Here is a 7,110-nt window from a genome sequence, read left to right as displayed (position 1 = left end):
GGTTCTAATTGTCATGACTGATTACCAATTTCGATTGTCGTGACCGATTTGCCGATTCTGATTATCGATCGATTCCGATTGTCATGACCAATTGTCGATTCCGATTGACATGACCAATTTACCGATTCTGATTATCGATCGATTCCGATTGTCATGACTGATTGCCGATTTCAATTGTTGTGACCGATTTTCTGATTTTGATTATCGATCAATTTTGATTGTCATGACTGATTACAAATTCTGATTAATGTGACCGATTTGCTGATGCTGATTATCGATCGATTCCGATTGTCATGACCGATTGCCGATTCCGATTATCGATCGATTTCGATAATTGAGGCCAATTCTGATGGTCGAGGCCGATTGTATAGGCTGATTCTGATAGTCATCGCTGAGTATCGAGGCCGATTGTATAGGCCGATTCCAAGTGTCGATTTTGATTGTTGAGGCCGATTTTGATTATCGAACCCGATTTTGATTATCAATTCCGATTATCGAGACCTATGTAATGTATATGCGACCCATAGTTGAGGCCCATTATGATGTGTATTCGGCCTATGTGATGTATATGCAGCTCGTGTTTAAGGCCTAATGTGATGAATATGAGGTCTATGTGATGGGGCCCATTGTGATATATTTGAGGCCCATGGGCAAGGCCCATTGTGATGTATTTATGGCCCATGGGCAAGGCCCATTGTGATATGTATTAAGCCTATGATGAATGATCCATTTGATGTATTCGAGACCCATGTGTAGGGCCACATGTCATGTATTGAGGCCCATGAGCAGGGCCCACCTGTTGTGTATATGTGGCCCTTGAGTAAGGCATATTGTGTTGTATACTAGGCCTTTGTGTGAATCCATGGGCCCAATATATGTTTGGCCCTATGAAGGCCACTCATTGGGGACAATGTTAGTCAAATGTCTACATTGTTGATGCCGATTGTCGATGACGATTATTGAGATCGGTTATTGAAACTGATTATGAGTATGTGATAGCATAACATTGTAATACATGCCCATACGCATCATCTATATGTTTGTTATGAGATGTGATTGACCATTGCATATGCCATAGGGTAGGTTGTTCATGGGACTCCCTGATAGGCGGAGTTTCCCCACATGAGTGCACGATATGTGCAAGATTGATGCATGATTGGATTGTGTGACTCATGCATCTTGTATTTGTGTGACATGACGACCATACGCCCTAGCGACATCAGGGCCTTAGCCTCTACAGGTATTTCATGGATGGCCAGATGGGACACAAAAAATCTGTTCTACATGGGGTGTTATGATCTCCCTGGGTGAAAGTCCCTAAACCCTCTTGGTTCCAGAGGTTGCTCCAACATTTAGACCTAGTGGATGCATGAGCACATGAGTGCCGTATACCGTTAGGCCACATCTCCCACTTGTCGTGGTCGGTTGGAAGGGGGTACGACCTTACCTGCTCAAGAGGAGGGGGCAATGCTAGGCTGAGTCTGACCAGCTCGAGGAATGGGTCCGCTATCGACAAGCTGGGCCCGATATTGGTAGGCAGATAGTGAGGTCTCTTCCACTCACCTTATTGCGCGCGATGGGGCAACAATCCGGTTTAGAGTGTAATAGACCCCGGTAATTTCTCAAATAGGAACTGTACTGATATGTGGGCTTATTGAGTAGGAGTTGCATACTCATGCATTCATTTCATTCACTATCCACTCGGGCTAGTGATGCGCAACTAATTATTGTGTACCTTCACATGGTCAGGATTTCGGTTAGGCGCGTGACTAACCTGAGATCAGGAGTTTACTACATTGAGTCTGACTATCCAAATTTAGGTATGAGACTAGTTTGGATAGAAGCCCCTTGGATGGACCTCGTAGCCTGCGATACTACGTACTATCATCCCGACTTCACACTCCAGCTTGGTCATTTCATTCTCATCGCATATTGCATTACATCCTCAGCACATAGTATTTGGCTTATTGTCTTTACATTGCATAGCTAATCTACATTCCTTCATCAATATATGATATTGGTTTATTATATTTTTACATCACATACACTAGATAAAGCTGATGGTATTTATGGGCCTATTAGCATGTCTTCGCATTACTCTGATATCGTATGATTTATGAACTTGCTAGTATTTCTAATATTGTGTGATTTATGGGCTTGTTAGTATTTTCACTTACTCTGATTACTCTGATATTGCTTACTGGGCACTTACCTTGTACACACACTTTCACCACCCACTAAGCTTTCATAAGCTTATGCACGATAGATGCGTGCAGGTGGCGTTAGGTTGCAGCAATGTTGAGCTTAGAGGGTGCAGTGGACTTCTGGAGCTTTGATTTTTGACATATGTATTTCCCTTTCAACATTATATTCAAATGTTTATATTAGTGGATATGTGATGATGATGTTATTCTTGTGATTTGGGTATTCTTGTGGTTATGCTTCTTATGAGACAAATGCACGTTAGAAAATCCTTCTTCTAGGATCCCAGGATTTGAATCCGGCGTATGCGTGCTAAGAGCTAAGAATGGGGTACTACGGAGGCTGTCGGCATCGGATTGGCGATCGAGAATTTTATGAGCCCGGTTTCCGAGTTTGGGGCGTGACAAAAGTTAGTATCAAAGTATAACTTGGGAATACCTGAAGATAACATCACGTATCTACTGATAGCTACCTTGCACTCTATGATTGTTGAGAACGTAGGATGGTTAGATCCCCGAGTTCGAATAACTTAGAGATTTTTGGATATAGCTCCCTACCATTGAAATTGTGAGGCTGCATAGTATTCCATTTTCGACCATTTCTGATCTGACATCTAAAGATTAGTAGGGTCACCATAGTGTTGGTAATGTGTCTTGGGAGGGCAAGGTTGAGATTAGAGAGCGTTATCTTCATCCTTTTGCAAATTGATTGAGCCTTAACATATATACTTGATGATGATTCTTTCTCCCTTGTCTATTCTGTAAATTTCAAGGATAAAATTTTTATTAGGTGGGGAGAGCTGTAAGACCCGTATCCTAACCATACCGTTCCATAAGGCTCTGCGGTCCTCCCGGTCGAATTCAGGCGACCCTCGATCTGTTATCGGCGTTTGTGCGCGATCGTGAGTCATGTCCCATATATCAGAGTCGGATCGACTCAAAGCATATACCCTTATGACCGCGACGTCGCCGCGGTTCCGACGTCGCATATTACGCGCCAAGTCGATACCCGATACAGGAGATGTGGGCCCTTGTTCAGTTTGAGGAAAATGTCGCGCGTTGCAATATTAAGAGAATCTTTATAATATTTCAAATCAATCAAGTACATGTCACATTACCCAAAAAGCAACCCAAAGTCAACTCTCCCTCTCTCCACCCATCCCTTTTCAAGTACACCCATCACTCACCTATCACTCACCCCATCACTCACCCATCCCTCTCTCTCTTACAACCTCTCTCTCTCTCATCTCTCTCATTTTTCTCCTAAGCACCATGAGAGCACCCACCGTTCATGACTTCCATGGAGATGCTTGTATGGCCCACCTTCTTACCTCTCATCCTCACCCTCCAAAGATAATCTCGACCATTGAATTGCATCCCTTGGAGCTCGGGGAGACCAAAGAGGCTAGAAGATTTGCAACGGTGGGTGGTTTTATTTGTTGATTTTGATGACTTGAGGGCCCACTTGTAGTGGGACCCATCTTGATGTATGCATTGTAGTGAGGGTCCCATAGTGGCAGGGTCCCTCCATCTATGCCATCTATCTCTCTCTTTCTCTCCCTCTCCCTCTTTTAATGTGTGGCCTGCCATGATGAATGTATTTTATCCACCCCGCTGTCCATCCGGTGGCTCACCTTGCTGCCCGTTTTCGGGTGGGCCTAACCGTGATGTATTTGTTTCATCCACACTGTCCAGATCGTATTAGACGGTGATGGATCAATTGCGTGGTGATGCGGGGCCCTGATGTATGTATTCTAACCACACAGTCCAGACATGGTGTGTGGACCCCACCATATGTGTGTATTCTTCATCCCAGCCGTCCAGCAGGTTTAGACGGTGGCTACCCACCAGATGTATGCGTTTTAGGTCCTGGCCGTCCAGGCCCTGGACGCTGGGTTGCTTTAAAAAAATAATAATAATATTGTTATTATTATAATATAACATTATATATATATAATAATATAATTTATTATATACAATAGTATGGTGGGCCCCACTTGGGACCCACTTGCCTAGAAGCGTATTGGCTGGTGCACCGTATCAGCTGTATAGCTGCTGATTTAACATCATCAGCCCTGAGGGCCTGAGGTATGTGTTATAATCTAGACTGTCCACTCTCGTGCCCACGTTTATGAGTGTATTCCTGATCCACCCCGCCCATGCACAGCTACATGGGGCCCACCTTTCGGCTGCCACGTGTGGCCTTCCGTGATGCATATCTAGCTGTCCATTTGCTTTACCATGTGGGATGGTGGGTCCCAACAGCGTAGCTGCTGCACTGATGTCAGTCAGTGAGTCTGATCCAAAGTACGTGTTATATTCAAACGTCCATCCATTTGGCAGGAGAGGCCCACCCAGGATACGTGCTTCACTCACACCGTCCAACCATTTTGAGATGGCAACTGGGGCTCACGTGATGTACATATCTCATCCATACCATCCACAACATTTGGACGGTGGCTGGATGGTGGCTGGACGGTGACTGGATGCTGGACTCCTCACTCTCTCACACACCCACATATCTATATATTAAATGATATATATTATATTATATAAATATATCTTACAGTGAGTTACTCCCATGTGGGACCCACGTTTAAGTGAATTTCATCCACTGATGTATGGGTTTTGTCCAAGTAGTCCATCTGGACGCTGGAGTGGAAGAATAAAATATATGAAATAATATATTATATTATATATGAAATATATATATATATATATATATATGGGTGGGCCCTACGTGGGACCCACCTTTGTCTCTTTAAGGCAGCTGAGGCTGCACGTGCAGTAGCTATGTAGCTGCTCCCTTGGCATCAGCTAGTTCCGTGGGACCTGTTGCACATGTGATACAATCCACATCGTCCAGCTCTGTGGGTCCCACTGTTATTCGACGTGCAGGCCCCACGAGGATGTAAGTGTTTTATCTTCACGGCCCACTGTTTGGGTGGTGGGGCCCACCATGATGCATGTGTTGTATCCATACCATCCAACCACTTGTGATATCATTTTATGGCATGAGAAAATGAGTAAGTCAGATCCAAAGTTCAAGTGGACCCCACTATTTAAATAGTGGACAGTGACATCCACCGTTCAAACTTCTAAGGGCCACAGTGGTTTCCAATTAAGATACTACTTGTTTTCACTTCATTTACCTCTATGTTAACTTATGAATAGGTCGGATCTCAAATATACATCAGGGTGGGCTCGATTTGATAAACGTGAGGCCCATCGGCATGGCCTACTAGATATACATGAAGCCCGTTGGTGCGGCCCAAATAATACGGCCTATAGTGATATATTGAAGGCCCATTGTGATGTATTCGAGGCCCATTGGCGAAGCCCATTGTGATATATTTAAGGCCTAGGTGCAAGGGCCACCTGTTGTGTATTCAAGGCCCGATGTGATGTATGTTGACCCATATGACAAGGCCTATGTGACGTAAATGAAGCCCATCGTGATTGTACGTGAGGCCATGGGCCCACTATATGTTTGGCCCTATGTAAGTCACTCCTTGGGAGCAATGTTGGTTAGATGTCCACATTGATGGGCAATGATGGTTGGATGTCCACATCATGACCTACCCTTAAGCTTTGTTCGACCCATTATTGAGGCCGAATCCAATTATATAGGCCGATTTCGATTGTCACGACCGATTGCTGATTGTGATTGACGTGATCAATTTGTCGATTCTGGTTATCGATTGATTCCAATTGTCACAACTGATTGTTGATTTCGATTGACGTGACCGATTTGCCGATTCTGATTATCGATTGATTCCAATTGTCATGACCGATTGCCTATTCCGATTGTCATGACAGATTTGCCGATTTTGATTATCGATCGATTTTGATTGTCATGACCGATTGCCTTTCCGATTATCGTGACCGATTTGCTGACTTTGATTATAAATCGATTTCGATTGTCATGATCGATTGTCGATTTCGATTGACGTGACCGATTTGTCGATTCTGATTATCGATTGATTCCCAATTTCATGATCGATTATTGATATCCGATTGACGTGACCGATTTGCCAATTCTGATTATCGATTGATTCCGATTGTCATGACCGATTGCTGATTTTGATTGTTGTGACTGATTTACCGATTCTAATTATCAATCGATTCCGATTGTCATGACCGATTGCTGATTCTGATTATCGTGATCGATTTACTGATTCTAATAATTGATCGATTTCAATTGTCATAATCGATTGCCGATTCTGATTAATGTGACCAATTTACTGATTCTGATTATCGATCGATTCCGATTGTCATGACTGATTGTCGATTCTGATTGTCATGACCGATTTGCTGATTTTGATTATCGATCGATTTCGATTGTCATGACTGGTTGCCGATTTCGATTAACATGATCGATTTATCGATCGATTTCGATTGTCATGACCAATTGCCGATTCCGGTTGACGTAACCAGTTTGTTGATTCTGATTATCGATCGATTCCGATAATCGATGCCGATTCTAATGGTCGAGGCTGATTGTATAGGCCGATTCCAATTGTCGAGGCCGATTGTTGAGTTCGATTTCGATTATCAAGTCCGATTGTCGAGACCTATGTGATGTATATGCGACCAATAGTTGAGGCCCATTATGATGTGTATTCGGCCTATGATGTATATGTAACCCATGTTTAAGGCCTAATGTGATGAATATGAGGTCTATGTGATGGGGCCCATTGTGATATATTTGAGGCCCATGGGCAAGGCCCATTGTGATGTATTCGTGGCTTGTGGGCAAGGCCCATTGTGATATGTATTAAGCCCATGATGCATGGCCCGTTTGATGTATTCGAGACCCATGTGTAGGGCCCACATGTCATGCATTTGAGGCCCATGAGCAGGGCCCACCTGTTGTGTATATGTGGCCCTTGAGTAAGGCACAATGTGT

The sequence above is a fragment of the Magnolia sinica genome, chromosome 13 (assembly GCF_029962835.1).
Source record: "Magnolia sinica isolate HGM2019 chromosome 13, MsV1, whole genome shotgun sequence".
NCBI lineage: Eukaryota > Viridiplantae > Streptophyta > Magnoliopsida > Magnoliales > Magnoliaceae > Magnolia > Magnolia sinica.
The sequence above is the reverse complement of the archived record's forward strand: the minus strand, read 5'-3'. Positions refer to the sequence as shown.